We start from the raw sequence: 18466 nt of genomic DNA on the forward strand, positions 1-18466 counted from the left end.
ATAATACACTGTGCCATCCCAGTGTGGTGCCTAGCCACCTTAATTTCAATTATTTGACTTGATTCCAAGTAATTGTATGTCAAATTAAAGATTTATTATTTCTTCTACTGCCCCTATGTCGACACGTGTTTCGACCACACTCGATCCTCATCAAGACTGGGCTCATTATTGATTCAACTTAATTAGAATCAGATTCTTCTCCCAAACTCATATATCTGGGACAACGATCCCTCTTTATCGATCTCCTGCTCACATGTTAGTGAAGAGCAGAGTGCTTTTCAGATAAGAGCTAACAAATTCACTGACTTTTTTCTGGAGTATGTAATGGGCAGACGAGTAAACAAGTGAATGGACTAATGAAGGGGCAATCATGCGGGCAATGCATGTGGCTACCATCTTTTTGCCCAGTTTACCCAGGAGCTAAGCCGGGCCTAAGACAAACTTTGGGAGCCTCCCTGTGAGCCATGCTGAGCACCCCCTCCAGCTCGGCAACAAATCATGAGTCACGCCACACTCTGGGCCGGCCTAGATTACCATGCTTGCGCAATACACAGGAATGTGCTGCTGCAGGGGTACGGTGCACACTTTACTACGTGAGTCAAAGTGCCTCATACACAAGTACTAGGAAGAGGAATAATTGGGCTATGTATAATGAAGATTGCCAAGAAGTAACCAAGGGATTAAACACAAGTAGTAGTGCAACATCATTGATCTGACTGGGTTTCAGCCCCCCTCCCCGCACCCTCCCTTGAAATGTTGGGCTATGTTGACTCGACCTGTTTGACCTACAGAGCCATTGTCAGACAGAACAAGACACAGATGTTAAACAGCACCGGGGTGTCGCTGTTAACAAAGGCCCGACAATTACTAACATAACGCATTTCACTGTTAGTACCTGCATTCAAATGCATAATTCTTTAGGCAATTGAAATCTTGCTGTGGGTTTAGTACTTGCATGGCAGGGAAGTGATTGGAAAGGTAGAGAGGGGGGAAAGGAGACCACTTATTCTCACAGCAGTCCATAAGTGGATGCTTTCAGACTTAAAGGAGATAGTTAACTGCTTGTAACATTGACGCTGCACTAGAATAGTCTCATTAGAATGCATAAAACTTAGATTCCCCCTCACAAATAGGTTTGCCGCACCCCCACTGCTCGTGAAGTTAGCACCTCTCCCAACGTTTGAAGGGTTAGCACCCCCGCGAAACATAGGTTTTGGTGCACCGCTGAATACAATCACACACACCATTCACCATACATACACACACGCACATCCATCCACCCATACATTTAAGTGTTTACCCTTTCACCATACAGGCACACCCAGGTTGCCACCCATACATTTAATTGTGCACCCTTTCACCATACACTCACACAGGCAGCCACCTATACATTTAAGTGTGCACCCTTACACCATACACTCACACAGATGGCCACCTACATTTAAGCGTGCACCCTTTCACCAGACACTCGACACACATACCCAGCCACCCATACATTTAATTGTGCACCTTTTACCCATACACTCCCACAGGCAGTCACCTAAACATTTAGTGTGCACCCTTTCACCATATACTCACACACGCACATGCCATGGCGTTGAGGGGTGCCCTATTACTTAAAAAAGAAATGGTTTCTTTCTGAAGTCACTGCGACTTCATAAAGAAATGATTTCCGTTAAGGACCGAACCATAATGGAAATAATTTCTTTATGAAGGCAGAGTGACTTCAGAAAGAAACACATTCTTTTTTAAGTCATACATCTCCCACCACACCATGATATGAAGGCCTCCAGCCGAGAAATTGTTTCTTTTTGTAGTCACTCTGCCTTCAAAAAGTAATTATTTCTAAATAATCTCGTTATGAAGGCAGAGTAACTAAAACAAAAAGGTTTTTTTTAAAGTTCTAAGGCCCCCCGCCCCTTCCAGGACATGTGGTAGTGGGGCCCCTTACACCTCGGGGACTGTAGGGGCCCCCGCTACGCTAGTGGAGGTAAGGGCATAACAAACTAAGCTGATATCGAAGGCTTAGTAAAAGTAGTTTGGTGTACTGGGAGTTAATCTGTATTGTGACATTTTATTTGTTTTGCAGATAAAGAGTAACACAACAGGTGCCAAGGGAAAATTGTAGTCTTTTGGAGACACCACAAAACTACTGCTACAAGCATTCGGGCAAGCTAAGTGTGAAACATCACCCTTGTTATTGAAAGATCATCTTGACAGAGACTCAAGCCAGGTTCTTTTGGCCTGTGGAACACATCACTGCAGTCTAGTTAAAGCAACACACAGGAAATATGATACCATATGATGCAACTGACTGTCACTAAACACTCTCCCTCCAGATCTTTACGTTCCTGCGGCACCAAATCACTGTGTGTCAAGCGATTCGCTAAACAGCGAGCTGGTGGCCGATCTTTTTTCTCGGCTGGCTCCCTCCTACTGAACAGCCTCCCCCTTCCTCTTGGTCTTGAGCCGGGTCTCCTCAAATTCCAGAAGCTACTCAAGACCTTCCTTTTCACCTACTCCCTCCCTCCCTCCTCTGCTAAATCCCACAGTTGCTGAGATTGGTCACCAGGGGCCTTATGTGTCCACCGGGGTTGTGCCTCCCACACCCAATCATCTTCAGCCTTTGCACGCTCCCAGCACTTGCCTTGGCACCTGCTGGCCTGTGCTATTACAGGTCTGCACTTTGTTATTTATTGGCAGTTGACAACGCCCCAAGTCACTTCACAGCTGCTTACTCTCTAGCACTTCCCCTTGGTACTACTAGCACTTATGCCACACCCTCATCCCTTCTCTCTCTCTGCACTTGCACATTCTGAAGGTTCACAAGGCCTAGGTGGACCGCCTCTATCTTTCATTGCTATATTTGCCTTTCATTCCCCTGTTCCCTCCATGTTGCCCTGAGGGAGCTTTGAAACACAATTTGCTTGACGTATAAGCGCCTTACAAATGCACAATAAATAAATAAAATAAATAAATAGGCCCCTGACAACTTACAGTGACAGATAAGGTATGTATGGGCAGGGAGTACAGCCATTACTGTAGTCCAGTAAAACCACTCCACTCTTATTACCCATCATATAGCTACATACATTTAACCTAATTATGGAAGTTAGTAATACTCTGCATTTAACCTAATTGTGTAAGGTAGCCTTATTCTGCATTGAGCCTAATTGTGTAAGGTAGCCATATTCTGCATTTATCCTAATTGTGTAAGGTAGTCGTACTCTTCATTTAGCCATATGCAAAACAAAAAAGGTGATAGCTGGAAGGTTTGGAATTAATCCTAACCTCTGGCATTGCTCTTTCCACCTTTGTAATGGCTTGGCAAGCAAATAGTAATGGTCTGGAGGGTTGCCCAGAGCAATGCCAGAGGTTCAGAATAATTCTACAGCTTCCAGCCATCACCTCTTTTGTTTTTCTTAAGTCACTCTGAGTGGGATGGGTATGCCGAGACGTGGTTCCCGTGCCTGCTGAGCCTACAGACCCAAGCTATGCCTCACTGATAAGGCCAACAAGGCTGAAACATATTTGGGGATGCTTGTGGTTCCGTGCAGAAGGGATGTGACCAAGCAGTTTGGGCTGGACTGCCCCTTTCAGGTGGGACTAAGCCTGGTTTGCATATGGTCTTTCCCCTTTTGTAATGGCTCAGCAGGCAAAGAACAATGGTTTGGAGGGTCCCCCAAAGCAATGGCAGAGGTTAAGATTTATTCTTAACCTTCCAGCCATCATCATTTTTGTTTTGCAAGGTAGCCATATTCTGGATTTAGCCTAATTGTGTAAGGTAACCATGGTATGTAATGGACCCAGTTGTGTGGGGTGGCCATAATCTGCATTTGGTCTAGTTGCATGGCGTATCCTTATTCTGCATGTTGGCCTAATTTGTAAGGCAGCCATACTCTGCATTTAACCTTATGGTGCAAGGTAGCAATATTCTGCATTTAGCATAATTGTTTAAGGTAGCCATACTCTGCATATAACCTTATGGTGCAAGGTAGCAATATTTTGCTTTTAACCTCATGGTGTAAAATAGCCATATTCTGCATTTAACATGATTGCGTAAGGTAGCCATATTTTGCATTTGGCCTAATTGTGTAAGGTAGCCACATTCTGTATTAGGACTAGATGTGTGGAGTGGCCATATTCTGCATTTGGCCTAGTAGTATGGTGTAGCCTTCTTCTGCGTTTTGGCCTAATTATGGAAGGCAGCCATACTCTGCATTTAACCTGATGGTACAAGGTAGCCGTATTCTGCATTTAGCCTAATTGTGTAAGGTAGCCATACTCTGAATTTAAACTTACGGTGCAAGGTAGCCATACTTTGCATTTAACCTTATGGTGCAAGGTAGCCATATTCCGCCTTTAACCTTATGTTGCAAGGTAGCCATAGCCTGCCTTAGCCTAATTGTGTAAGGTAGGCATATTCTGTATTGGGACTAGCTGTGTGGGGTAGCCATATTCTGCATTCTGCCTAACTGTGTAACGTAGCCACATTCTGCATTTATCCTAATTGTGTGAGGTAGCCATTTTCTGCATTTAGCATAATTGTGTATGGTAGCCATATTCTGCATTTAGCATAATTGTGTTAGGTAGCCATATTCTGCGTTTAGCCTAGTTTTGTGGGGTAGCCATGTTCTGCATTTGGCCTAGTTGTGTAAGGTAGCCATATTCTGTATTTTGCCTAGGTGTGTGGGGTGGCCACATTCTGTATTTTGTCTATCTGTGTGGTGTAGTCTTATTCTGCATTGTGGCCTAATTGTGTAAGTTAGCCATATATTTCATAAGGTGTTTTCCAAATTTCATCACTCATTGTCTACATATGTTAGGCCATGCTCCCCTTTTAAATGTAGGTGTTTTCCTAATTCTGTTCTCATTTATACTTCCCATGCATTTTAGCCCCTGCTCTCCCTTTGAATCTAGGTGATACACAGCACTGCTCTTTCTACATAGACGGAACCCAGGATGTAAACATTATTGTTTGTACAGCTAATCAATTTCTCTCCTCGCACACGGCACCTTTGTAATTTAGCGGAAGACACTGGCTCATTCCACACACCTTGCATTCACAAATAACACAAACACTATTGCACAACACCTCTGCCATAAGAATGAAGCTACCTTTAATGACAATAATTCGAACTTTAGCTTCCCACATAATTCTCTATCTTCTTAAACACAATCCACGCTGTTTAGTTCATAGTTTACCTCTGCTGCACCCATCCACACGCCATTCAGACATGGGTGACAAACAGGGTCTTGGCCACCCTCACATAACTTTAATGGCTGAAATGCACACACGCATAATGGAACCTCCCAATTTCCCCAAATTCGGACTCCGTTCCCTCCGAGGGCATTCAACCAACAAGCGTGTTGTGACCATATTTATGGCGAAAGGCGCTATACAAATTACAAAATGAATGAACGAATAAGCCTTTCGGGGCACATACTTTCATTTTAAATACTGTTCATGAAGCCATGCTGAGTACACTAACAAAACACTTGCCAAGGTGAACGCTTTTTCAGTTATTTTTCCAAGCGCTTGTCAACATTTTGAGATTTTTTACAGTGGTGGACTAAGAGCACAGAACATCCCTGGTAATGGAAAAAACACACATACAGTGCCTTCAATAATGCACACCACTACACACCCCAGTGCCCTTGGGTCCATGTTTCATGCTGAGGGCCACATTAGGGAGAGCCAGATTTCTTCCATGGCCTGCCTCATCGTTGGCATCTTAATTCGGACCGCCCCTAAGGACCCCAAGAAGAGCCAGTTCTGAGTGATATACTGCAACGATGACACCCAACATTACATATAGCTAACCAAACCTATTGCAGGCTGTAATGATTTTATTACTTGTAATGCGCACAGGACGGACTCAACCGTATAAAGGCACAGTTGGTATTGATAAGAAATAACGACTCAAATAGCCAAAAGGAAGGGCATCCTGACGTGCTATAACAAGCAGTGCGGGAGAATCCCACCAGTAAACCCCATCTGCTATTTAAGCAGGAAGGTTCTAAGGGCCATGCAAAACTGGAGAAGTGTGTACAAGCCCTGATCTCCATGGGATACTGTTCCAGTTTTGGACCTGCACTGCGAGTCGTCTATCTCCTCTGGAAACACATACCGAACGGGGATCGCTCAGCAGGAGCTGGCCTTAGATCGGAGCGTCCTTGACAGTAGGTGGCGACAGATTAATCGCTCAGATAAGCGGGGGCCAGATCATTAAGACATTTAAAGCTTAAGCACGCTACCTTGAATTTAATGCGGTCTTCCACTGACAACCAGTGCAATGTCCTGCCAAGAGGAGAGATGTGGGCTGATTTGCACAGGTGACCTACCTGAGTGATGACTGCTGAACGCTCCAGAATTACCCTACATGGCCTAGAAGTCAATGATCTCCAGTGCTTTGAACTAAACCGAGCCACAGACCCATGAAAGCCCCTAATACAGTAACATCCATCACACCAACTCCCACTATGCACCGTGTAAAAGCCTCCAGAGGAAAGAATGGGTGGCTGAGACAAACAATCTGCCTTGCTCGGGTAGTGTGGCACATGTTTTGTAATCTCCATGGTATTTTTGACGTGCCTGTATTTTTCTTAACCCAAATCATAATTAAGACTAGAAGTCTGCAAAGAAATATGAAATGGATTCCATATAGAAGCGGCCCCAATAGAGGTCGGTTTTCTGATGTTACCATTGCTGCCCGTCAAGTGGCAGAGATTGCAATGCTGAGCCCAGGAGCCAGCGGTACAGATGTCAGTTCTGTGGACACCACAGTGGCATGGGAGTTAATGCAGTGCCTGGTCGAGGCCCAAGGCTTGTCTGTAGGACTCGGGCTAGCCATGAGCTCCAAGCTGTTCTCCAGAGAGAAAGGGAAAGGTAACCAGTAGGGGGTGATCAAAAGCAGTGGTGCACAAAGCAGGCAGGGAGCAGTGCTGTGCACCACCCTTAACCGAAGAGGGACACAGTTATCAACCTTGTTAGGATGAATAGGAACAGGTCAGAGTTCGTGATTGGGCACAAAACTGATAATATGCACTCCCATCCTATACTAAAGCACATGCGGTGCACTGAGACAGTAGAGCAAAGTGTCATTATCCCAAGCCATCATGACCCCTCCCGAGGCCTATAAGCCTATTAGTAGATGGTGGTAATAGCAATACATGTTTTGGAGTGTTGTGCTGAAGTAAAAACGTTACTTTAATGGTAAGTGAAGTAAATAGACAGTAAATTAAATGTGTTTTTATTTTGTAGTATTTAAATAAACGTGCCTTTATAAGTTAAGCATTTATGTTGCAAACCTGGTCATACTGGAGTGGGTTTAACATGAGCATGCATTAGGTGTCATGTAAAAGTAAAGGATTTCTCTGCAATAAAGTGAAAGCGTTTTCACATTTTTTACATTTCTCTTTGTTGAGTTAAATATGATGTTGCAGCAAAAAAAAAGATCCTTCTGGAGAGAACGTGTCTTGTTAAAAAATTATCTTGCCCTGAAATTGCATTTGTTTTTTTGTTTACTTTTGAAAACAGAATGTTCAGAATGCAGTCAATACCAGTAGTTACAGCCTGCACTCTGAACACTATGATTGGCTAAGGGGAGATCAATAACAATCTCCATGTGCTACTAGGAGTTCATCTCCTGCTGTGCAGAATGTAATAGCCAAAACGGTGAGGCTATGGTGCAAATTTCTTTTAAACCACCTTGATAATCGCACACTGATACTACTCAAGATGCACTTGCTAAATAGAAGAAAAAGTCATCCAAAAAGACACTGTGATGCAAGGCCAATGGAGAGCCTGAAAACAATGTAGATTGATTGGAAACAGCCCTCAAGCTAAGCGCTGCAGTGCCAAGTCATTGCTGTGCGTACTTGCCCAAACTTTAGTGGGAGTTCAGATTAGATCATGCACTCTGCAAAGGCACCCATCATTGCCACAAAGAGTAGTTGGGCACAATTCTAATGTAGATTTAGAATGTATGTCTTTCAACAGTTCACAATAATAAAGCGATTCCTTAGCGCGACAGTACATTAGTAAAAGGTGAGGCACAGAAACGTGGTCATAAAGCCAATGTGATCCTACAATGCTGCCTGGCCTTTGGCAAATGTTTTTGATTCCAGAGATACCAAAACATTTAGATAACATACAATAAATGACCGCCTCATTCCCAGTGTGGCTGCATAGTATTAAAAAGATTACAAAAGGCATCGGGCCTCATTACGAATGTGTTGGTCTGGAAAAAAAACTGGTAAACTGGCCCGTAATACCGGATCTGGCATTTTTACCGGACCGGCACATTACGAGTTTGCCGGTCGGGGCAGTTAACTACCGGCAGGCCTGACTTGCCGAGAGTTCAGGTCAGTACTGGCAAAGAATTACCCCAATCAACGGCACCAGTACTACTGGTGCCGGTGATTGGGGCAATCCCATTCCACGTAGTCCGTCGAATGGGAAGTTACTGCCGTTTCCAGCTCCCGTTATCTCCCAGTAACACTGGTATATTGGCTGACGCTAACGGTAAGGTGGGTTTTTCGGTAACCCACCGGCACTACTGCCCGGTTAGCGGTAAACTAGTAATGAGGCCCATAGTTAGTTTATCTAAAAATGTCATCCTTTATTATTTTAGTAAAGTACATTTCTTGCATATAGCTGAGTTTCCCTTGCTCCGTCAGGATTTCTTAGAACCTCAGATGCTGCTCTTCCACCTCTTTACCATTTTCTCTATATTTACAGTCTCTACTTGGTTTCTGAACATCTTTGAATGTCTTTCACATTCATTAGGCATGTCGCAGGTTCACATACCTTTGATGCTTCTCAGCCCATCTTTTGAGTTCTCGTCTCTTGTAATCTTCTCAATCCAACACTCAGGCTCTAGGTATCTTTCGGGGATCTCGGCACCTCACTTTAGGCACTTTCTAAACTTCTCAACTTCCTTCTCACTTTCTAGGCATCTATCAGACTCCCCAGACTCTAGGCAGTTTCTGTAGGGATCACGCCTGTGTTTGGGGGCATACAGGGGTGGAAATGGCCTACCAGCACGAGCCTAAGGTAGGCCCAGGCAAAGAAGGACATCGTCGATGGCTCAGAAAGGGAGAAGGAGGGAGCTGGGTGTAACTTCTTGTTACTGCACTTGAACGATCCGAATGTCATAATGCTTGGTATTCATTTATACAGCACACAACAGAGATCATCAATATGGTGGAAGATATGCAATTCGATCCGACCAGTCAGTTACTGGTCAGCCTTGATATTGTGTCTCTTTACACCTGTATACCACCGTTAGAAACTTTAAATGTCATTGAGGAAGTTTTACTTTCCAAAAGGACAGCGGGCACCACAACGAACAGTTTAATCTTGTGGTGCGTCGAAATGGCATTGACTGAAAATTATTTCAACTTTAATGGTCAACTATATCAACAGGTGCATGGTACAGCTATGGGGTCCTCTGTGGCCCCTTCAGCTGCTAACCTTTTTGTCGAATCATTCAAGCTCCAGACAATTTGTAGCACCACAAACCCCTACTTTTCAAAGTTGGGGTTCTGGCAACGCTATATTGATAACATTCTAATTGTCTGGAATGGGCCATTGGCTTTGTTGGAGGAATTTATGGATTGGATTAATGTCCAAAACCAGTTCCTTAAATTTACTTTTACTCAAAGTAATGTGGAGATCAATTTTTTAGATGTCTCTATTTGGATAGACACCACTTGTAACATCCTTAAGGTAAACCCCTTCCACAAGCCTACAGACCAGAATTCCCTCCTGGTTTTTGACAGTTGTCACCCACGTCATACCAGGGACAACCTCCCACTCGGACAATTTTTGCACCTGAAGAGAAATAGTTCGACCTATACTATTTTCTTGTCGGAAGCCCAAACATTGAGCTCGAAACTGATTTTCTGCCAATACCCTAAAAGAATTGTGAAATGGGCATTTAAAAGATCTACTAATAATACCAGTGAAACACTCTTTGAATATCGTGAGAAATCAGAGGACAAGAAGGGGATTGTCTTTGTGAGTACATATACCCCTGTTTCTAACTAAATAATCAAGATGATTAAGAAACACTGGCATATTTTGTCAGGGGGTGAGTGCCCTCTCGAACCTCCACTATGTGCTTTTAATATAGATTTGTTAACCAAAATGTATATCACAAAGGCAATTTTACCACAAAGGAGTGTAGGTGAATTATGGGACCTTTCAAGAGTGTTAGTCTTTGTGTCAATTGTAATCTGAAAAGAAGGAGTACCCAGGTTGATTTAGGACTAAAGAGACCTTGGTTGAAACAAAGTTTTACCAATTGCAATACAAGTAATGTAGTATATGCAATTTGGTGCCTGTGTAATACGATCTATATAGGGATGACTGTGCGGAAGATCAAAATCAGAATTTCTGAACACAGGAGTTGCATCAGGAATAAATTATTAACAGCTCCTTTAGTGAATCATTTTACGATGTTGGAACACACAAGTGAGGAATTGAGGTGGACAGTATTGTTGTATATCCCACCCCAGAAATTTGGCGATTCTGTGAGTAAACAATTATTTGCAAAGGAACAATGGCTAATCTTTTTGTGCGACTCTGTGGTTTCAGGCCTTAATGAGCAAACTGAATGGCTGAATCTACCGTAAATGTTTTTTGATAATCCTTCTGAAGTGGTAATTGACCATCTTTGCATTTTTCTATGTCCCCTTAGTAGTCATATTTATTAAAATCTTTGCTACCGAATGTTGATAGAATTGCGGTTTAAGGACTCGAAAAAGTGTTTCTTCTGATGGTATTATGTGTAACATTGTATTTTTGTACACAGCCGATTCAGAAGTAAAAAGCCTTGTAGAACATCACAAATACTTTATTGCTGTGACGTACGTAGGGAAGAACAAGTTTAAAGGAGTTACAATACAACGTTCCCGATTGGTTATATTAGATCACGCAGGTGACTTTCGTATCTTATACGTCAAAGCATCCTGCCCCTTTAAATTACGTGTCTTCATGTTGCCATGAGGAGTCAGCTGACTAATTTGCATATTGCAACCGAAGGACGAGGATTATAGTTTACTTTGTTAAAATAAGTAGTTGCGGTAAACTCTTAATGTTTTGTCACAATTCAAGCAGTCTTTGTCTAAAGGGAACTTCAAATGAACATTAGCAGGAGTAAGGTGTTGTTGTACACTGTGTATGGAATGGCGTCATGGTAGGATTGAAGTCAAATTTTACAATTGTTGCTCGCACTCGACCTATTTAGAGATGCAGTTTTTTATTAAAGAGGTTGTACTACGATATTGACAACCATGACCACACTGTTCTATCCGTTGTATAAGATAAAAAGCCCATTGTGCTCTTTGTAGAGGAATAGTGAGAACGATACTTATGGGTGTTTCTTGGTTCTCTCTTAGCTAAACGTCAAAGTGTGGATACAGACCACAAGTGTTTCAGCACCGAGGTTACAGACTAACTGTTTGGAGGCTTACAATAAATTACACAAGCCTGTGCCTTCAAGATGCCTGAATAATGAGGGTACAGAATGAACCATTATAATCCTGTTGAACTAATATTATATTCATATTATTCAACTCTCTTTGTTTGTCTCCCAGTGTTGCCTTTTAGGCCGTTTGAATAGACACAGAACATTAACATATGGTCTGAAAGTTCCCAAGTTTAGACAGAAGGAACTTTGGATTACGAGAAAAGTAATTAGGGTAGTTTTCGACTCTTAGTACAAATATGTTCCCTCTGAAAATAAGAGTTTCTTGAGATTAACTTGTTAAAATTATAGCCAAATAGTTTTATAAGAATATATGAACTGACAGCATGTTTGCACTTCTCAGCTTCTTACCTATCTAGTCGATTTACTCCAAGTGTTGTTTTAACAGATGGCAGTCTACAATGAAGACACATCTACCCCCTACCGTAGAAAGAGTGAATAATCTGCTGCTTTGCGGTGAGCCATGAATAGGAGATTTTCTATTCTGTCTTTTTGGTTTTTGCCAATAATAAGGAGACCGTGTGATTGACATCTGTATTTTTGTGTTGTTTTTTCTAAAGGTTGAGAAGATCAGTTGTTCTCTATCTGATGGTGGAAAGAAAAGAAAGCATAGACAACTTATGCAACCTGCTTTGTCAAGTTCCCCTGATGAAGTTCTTGTTAAACGTGTATTTATCAAATTAGAACAAAACATGCTGGGGTTATTCACCACTGTAAGAAAAACAGTGTAGTAGAATTAAGTACTGATGTATGTTTAGAACCTAGACGGTTATACCAATAGGATTCCCCCAATCAGTTCATTAGAAGAATCTGGCGAACAACCTTTATTCTCAGGAGTTTTCACGTTTATACTAGATAGCAGCGTGCAAAAAGTTTACTTGTGTTTCAGGTTGGTCTTTTGGAAGAGGGACTAATAGGTCACACAGTTTCTTTTAATATTCGAGAATTTTTTTTTTTAATTGCACTTTACGTATTGCACTATTGCACTTTTTCCATTGGTAAAAATGAATGTAATGTAAAAATGTTTATGCTTTTTTAAGAAAAATCATGGTGATTTAATAAAATTGTAATATTTTAAAGGTTGTGTCAATGTAGTCTCACATACGTTACCTGATCATTTCAGCCACAGAGATCACAACACGAAGGCAACAAGATTCCTTTAGTTTGGAAGTAGAACACAGGTTTGAGCATGGGGATGAATCTCAGGGCCATTTAAGCTAATCCCATTGTCTTTTCTTTGGTTGCATTATAATGCCAAGTAGGACTGTTATTGTTATCTTTCTCCCTTGTCCACCCCCCTTTTTTTGTCTTGTGGCACCTTGAAACACCTACTGTTGTATAGGCACCTTACAAATAGCCAATAAATAAATAAATAAATCAACAGCCACACAACTCTACACTAGCACCCATCCCCTGGATTCCCATCTTAATGCAACATACACCAGACAAACCAAGCCCCCACTCACCAATTACATCTCTCTACACCTACAATTGACTTAACCACATCATTATACCAACTATATTAACCCTCAACCAGGCAACCGGATACACTAAATGGTGAGAACAGAGCTTGAAGCCAACCCCTGACCACCAGTTCACTGTTTTTATGATATGATCAAAGACGCTGATGGCTTTCCTTCCTTTTTCTTACATGCAAATGTTGAACATATCACAGCGGGCCAGTGATTCCACATGCGGTCCACACAAATGAATTGTATACTGAAAAAAGACTCTCAGTAACAACCTGTACCACTTATATGCATTGCAAAAGCTGGAGCCGAGCGGATTCCTTTCATTGCATAATAAACGAAATAAAAGAGTACGTGCTGTCACGGAGGCATGCTTCATTAAGGGTACTTAAGGTTGTAAAAATGCACCTACAATAGGGTAAAATGTTCTCTTTCAAATAGAAATGGCAAACAGGTGTCCTCAACCCTTATGCAACCTCCTCCTTATGTGCCCAAAGATGCTCTTCAAATGTAAGCCCTATTAGGAGCACCACAGCTGTGCATGCCTGAATGAACAGGACAGTATACCAAAGGATTGTACACCCTGCATCAGTGGGTATACAAAGCAGAAAAACGGGTCCCTTTGCGGTCAGTTACTTTTGCCAGTTTCAATCTTCCTGTATGTTGTAGCAGAGATATGATATGTCATTTATATCGTGCCTGTACACAAGTGTTTCTAGGCATGACAAGACAAAGAAGGGAAGACAGAAGGAGGACAAAACAACAATCTTACTAGGCCTTGTGTCGTTCAGATCACGCAAGCATTGACCCTGAAGGGTTTCCGACTTGGACACCTTCAGCTTTTGGAAGCGTCTGTTATGCATATTTTCTGCCAGGGAAACCTGCTCTGCCGGATGTCGGAAGCCTAGTTCACTTAGAGACAACCTGCATGGCCCTGCACCTGAGACAACATGATATCTGGAAGTCGAAGACTCGCAAAGAAAACCAGCCCATGCATTAGTCTTGCTTCTACAGGAACCTTGCCCGTTGGTTAACTACCAATCTTCAACCTTGATTCGAAGGCTGGTTTCCCACCATTTTGTATTTCATGCAAATTATTTATTTTTTATTAAGATCAGCAAGGCGTTTGGAACAGCAATCAAGGATCGTCACAGGCGTCTAATGCCAAACACGTGCCCTCTGCACGGTTTCACATTCTTATTTTCTTAGTGGGATACTGGGCACTGCCAGGACATCCTATAATTAACCAATGGGACAGGTCACAACTCAATGTCAAGACCGTACTCACCAGCGAGATCTTCCATTGAGCACCACATCATGGCGACAGACGAATGTTCACACAACTATGATGGGCAGCATTCCTATACAGGGGATCGTCAATAATTTAGAGTCAAGTCCCCACTTCTGTTACACTAATGAATACAATACTACTCAAGAAGACTTCACCTCATCGTCAGATCTGACCTATGTGAACAGATTTGACATCATTCGGGCTTCTTCCTCACAGCACCATCCGGCTGCTACTTTCAAATGCTGGACGAGATGCCCGAGCAAGAGAACAGATGAAGGCAACACCCGGTGCTACGGGGAACGTCATTCAGAACTTGTGTTGATGCAATACCAGTCCAGGCTGAATGCAAAGTGGGAGATAAATAGGGTCTCTATGGACAGTGCCCAAACTGAAAAGACACTGCACTTCAACATGGTCACGGTGTCGGATGGTCACCAAATACAAAGCTTTTTAAACATTGAAATGATTTCTATATCAGCACTTCACTAGAGGGTCAAGTAAAAGTGAAGCCAATAATTTGAAACCCTCTGTATGGCAGCCTCCTGGACACCCGGCCTAACCTCTAAGACATGCCTTCTGACATCATTTCTGATCTATCGATTTAGAATACTAAACAACCTTCTTGAAAGGTAAGTGTGCAACATTGTTCACTGGGTTCATTCATGCTTTTCGTGTGGTCTCCTCTTGCAACAAGAACATGCTCTTTTTTCTGACAACAATGGGGAAGAGTGAACAAAGTCTGCGGGGATTGTTACCATCAACAGAAAGGAAACACACCCTTTGACAGGTATGCGTCACTTCATGGCACGGACAAGTAGACAGCTTTTCATCTTTCTGTACGGACGATCCGCACACGTGTGTGTTGTCACCGAAGGTCAGCAGCTCAGGGGAAACATGAAGTAACCAAGATCCCCACGCAAAGATATCTACAGGCGCGAGCGAGGCTCAAGCTGCAGTGTACTAAGGGTTCCAAAGACAGGGTTAAAGATGCTGATTAAAAGCAGTCACTACATGTGGCAAGTTAGACAAAATGCAGCACTCCAAAAACAGGACTGAAATGACTTTTTACCTCCTGAAACAATAAGGAAACATAAGCCACGGATGGATTATGGCCCCAGGTTCATGATAGCTGGTCGCAAGTCAGAGAACAAGGTTGTTCCCAAACTAGGGCAACGCATAGGAGACAGACAGCATCTGTGTGTTGCACGTGCTGCCATCTCAGCAGCCCGTCTGCCATGGTGCTACCAAATATTTGTCCAGAACCAAAGTATCACATCCCATCACACACACAAGTGGAGGACCATGGCCCTACTGAGGTCGGCACATTTCTTTTAAAATTTATTTATTTATATTTATATAGCGCGCAAACAGCCCAGGGGCATTGAGGCGCTGTTACCTGCAAGAGCTTAGTTACAAAGGTACAGGAATGGTAGCAGTCGTTGGCACATTATGAATAGTACAAAACATAATTATGTTGTTACAGCAAATGCACTTGGTCATTACGATACAGCTTATGCAGTGGGTCATATGTTTAGTATTCATGCTGAAGCGGAGGACCTTATGTGAAGAGGATGGTTTTCATAGCTTTGCGGAAAGTGATGAGGGAGGCTTCACCTTGGATTGTGGGAGATAGGGCATTCCAGTGAGTGGGTGCGAGATATGGGAAGCTGGATCCGCCCCGTCTGGCTCTTTTTACTAGTGGCACACAGAGCATGTTGGTATACAGTGATCTTGTTGGCCTTGTAGAGGAGACGGGGTGGATCCTTTGTGAGAGGTAAGCAGGAGCAGTGAGGTGAATGCACTTGTGGGTCAGTGTCAGAGCTTTGAAGACGATGCCCTTCACATGCCCTTGCCATCCCCTCCAAAGGGCAGCCATGAAGGGTGTGTCCTCCCAGATGCTGGTCTTGCATTTCTAGTAGCGTCTACCTTAGCTGTGAGTCTTTTGGACCAGGATAATGGAAACACTCGGGGGTCACTTTCATGTGACACAGTCATTGCAAAGGAGGGGACCATTTCCATTTGTACTTAAGTGGCAAGAATCCCCACCATAAAATGTTTAACCTTTCCACCACAAAGTAGAACAGTTAATAGTAAAACACAGGCGAAAATGCCTGTGCTCTTCACTTATCCGCTACATTGGTGGAAAAGCGTAAATGCCTACCACAATTATCGAATGCGGGAGGCATTTGCAATGAAATCCTATTGAATATGCCTGTTAATACCAGGTGGTCATTTTAGGCAGATTTCATGGGTATCCACAGAATTACCACTGGCATGAAAATCCATGCTAGCGGTAAGGTAGCTGCATTTGTCTGGCAGAGCGGGAAATAGGGCCTGACATGGTATGTCTGAAATTGCTCCCTAACTCCTCCAGGCAAATACAGGAAAATGAGTCAGATTGGAAGAAAGTGTCAGCAAACAAGCTTACCGCCACTTTTTCAGATCCGCAAACATGATCCCCTAGGCCTTAGAGCGTACATGGGATTTCATCTGCATGATACAGCTGCTGTGCACACGCATATTCATAACCTATGTGAATGAAACACACACAAAAGAGAGAGGGAAATGGGGCTCTGAACTGTAAATAACTGGTTGGCATAGCAACCAGCAGTGCCATGAAATGAAATGGCCAACTCACTCAAATCTCTTTTTCCAAAGCCCTACGGTGTACTACCCAATGAGAAATTCCCTAACAATATTTGTCCAATTAAAAGCTTTTTAAGAAGTTTGCATGGCTTTCCATTCCTCAGCGGTGCAGTGATTTCACGTGGGTCATTCGCGTTGGGCTATTTTTGGGGCTAGTGTGCCCTGAAAATAGGGCTGGTTTTGGGATACTTTTTCAAGCAGATCTGTTTTTTGTGGTTACAATTTATTTTTGAAACCAGAGACCCTACCTCACCGACCGCAATGCAAACAGTCAGAATGATTAATGAAAATAAATAGAAGCGTGCATCTTTTGCATGGTAGTTTTACCTTAACTTTTGTGTGATGTACAGGAACAAACATTCCTGGCTCGCTACATTCATGGAACATATAATAATATGTATCATTACTAAATAAACATATATACAAGGGAAAGTGCGGGAAGAATAGAATGAGGCTGAGTCTGTCCTTCTTTTGTATATGCTACGTGTAGTCACAAGCGTTGATCAAAGCAGGGTCAGGCAACAAGTAAAGGCAAGCAGGGACAGCAAGTCTGCCTTTGTGTTCAATGCCTCACTAAGTGGAGTCGTATGACTCCTACCGGATCACATGACCCGTGCTACGGTTTGAAGGAAAGGAGCCCGCCGGAGGTGCCCAGAGATGTGTTCTTGACTACCTGGGGAGTCGTTGGACAGTATAGAAATAAGAAGATCCCCAAAACGTAAGCGCACGTTACTCTGTTGGAAGAACTTAAGGTGCCCTTCTAAACCCTGCGGAAGACTGTTGCTGATGTGCCTGAAAGGATAAACCCACGTTTTGCAGTTGTGCACCATAGCAACCCTACTTTCAACATAATACCACATTTGAGTAATATATATATGTATGACAATGCATTACTTACCGTAAAAGCATTTCTGATGATTGTATCTGCTTAGATTGACATGCTGTGCATAGGTCCGACATCCAGTGGTCACTGCGGAGTTTGCATCTTGTTTTTCGTAGTCGAAAAGGGACGTCGACCGGGCGTGTCTGAAATACTATCCCTATAGTGACGTGTGTTGTACCCACAATCCCTCACGCGTCGAGGTCCCTCTGTTTGTATTTTTCTGCCCTGAGGGAGCCTTCTAGACGTGAGTACAGAAAAGAGAGATATAAAAGGAAGTCTATGTTCCTTCCATCCGAGCGGGGAGGAAGGGTGGGCGCATGTGAATCTAAGCAGATACAATCATCAGAAATGCTTTTTCGGTAAGTAATGCATTGTCTTCTGATGCTTGTTAATCTGCTTAGAATCACATGCTGTGCATAGACTAGCAAGCAGTACCCGGAGTTGGCGGTGGGTTATGAGAAGGAACAGTAGAGAAAAGATGTCTTAGTACTGCCTGACCCACCAGGGAGTCAGATCTCGAGTGTGCATCTAGACAGTAGTGTTTTGTAAAGGTGTGCACAGAACTCCAGGTAGCCGCTTTGCAGATGGACTCAAGGGGAACATTTCCAATGAATGCTATGGACGCCCCCGTGCCTCGAGTAGAGTGTGCTCTAGGCTTAAAGGGCAGTTCTCTCTTAGCAAG

General features: G+C 43.0%; 1 protein-coding gene and 1 long non-coding RNA gene across 4 annotated transcripts in view; one reads left to right on the forward strand and one right to left on the reverse strand.

Moving 5' to 3' along the window:
* The window catches only part of LOC138514009 (uncharacterized), a 103268-nt gene extending 90726 nt beyond the window's left edge, over nt 1–12542 (forward strand). Inside the window, exons 2-3 of the long non-coding RNA XR_011281861.1 lie at nt 11884–11951; nt 12056–12542. This is a non-coding gene — a long non-coding RNA (uncharacterized lncRNA). The remainder of the gene's footprint in view (nt 1–11883; nt 11952–12055) is intronic.
* Nucleotides 1–18466, reverse strand: part of CELSR1 (cadherin EGF LAG seven-pass G-type receptor 1) — a 526468-nt gene that overhangs the window by 278237 nt on the left and 229765 nt on the right. The gene's annotated exons all lie outside the window — the stretch shown is intronic.

This window comes from Ambystoma mexicanum, chromosome 12 (assembly GCF_040938575.1).
Source record: "Ambystoma mexicanum isolate Mex_15411 chromosome 12, UKY_AmexF1_1, whole genome shotgun sequence".
Lineage (NCBI taxonomy): Eukaryota > Metazoa > Chordata > Amphibia > Caudata > Ambystomatidae > Ambystoma > Ambystoma mexicanum.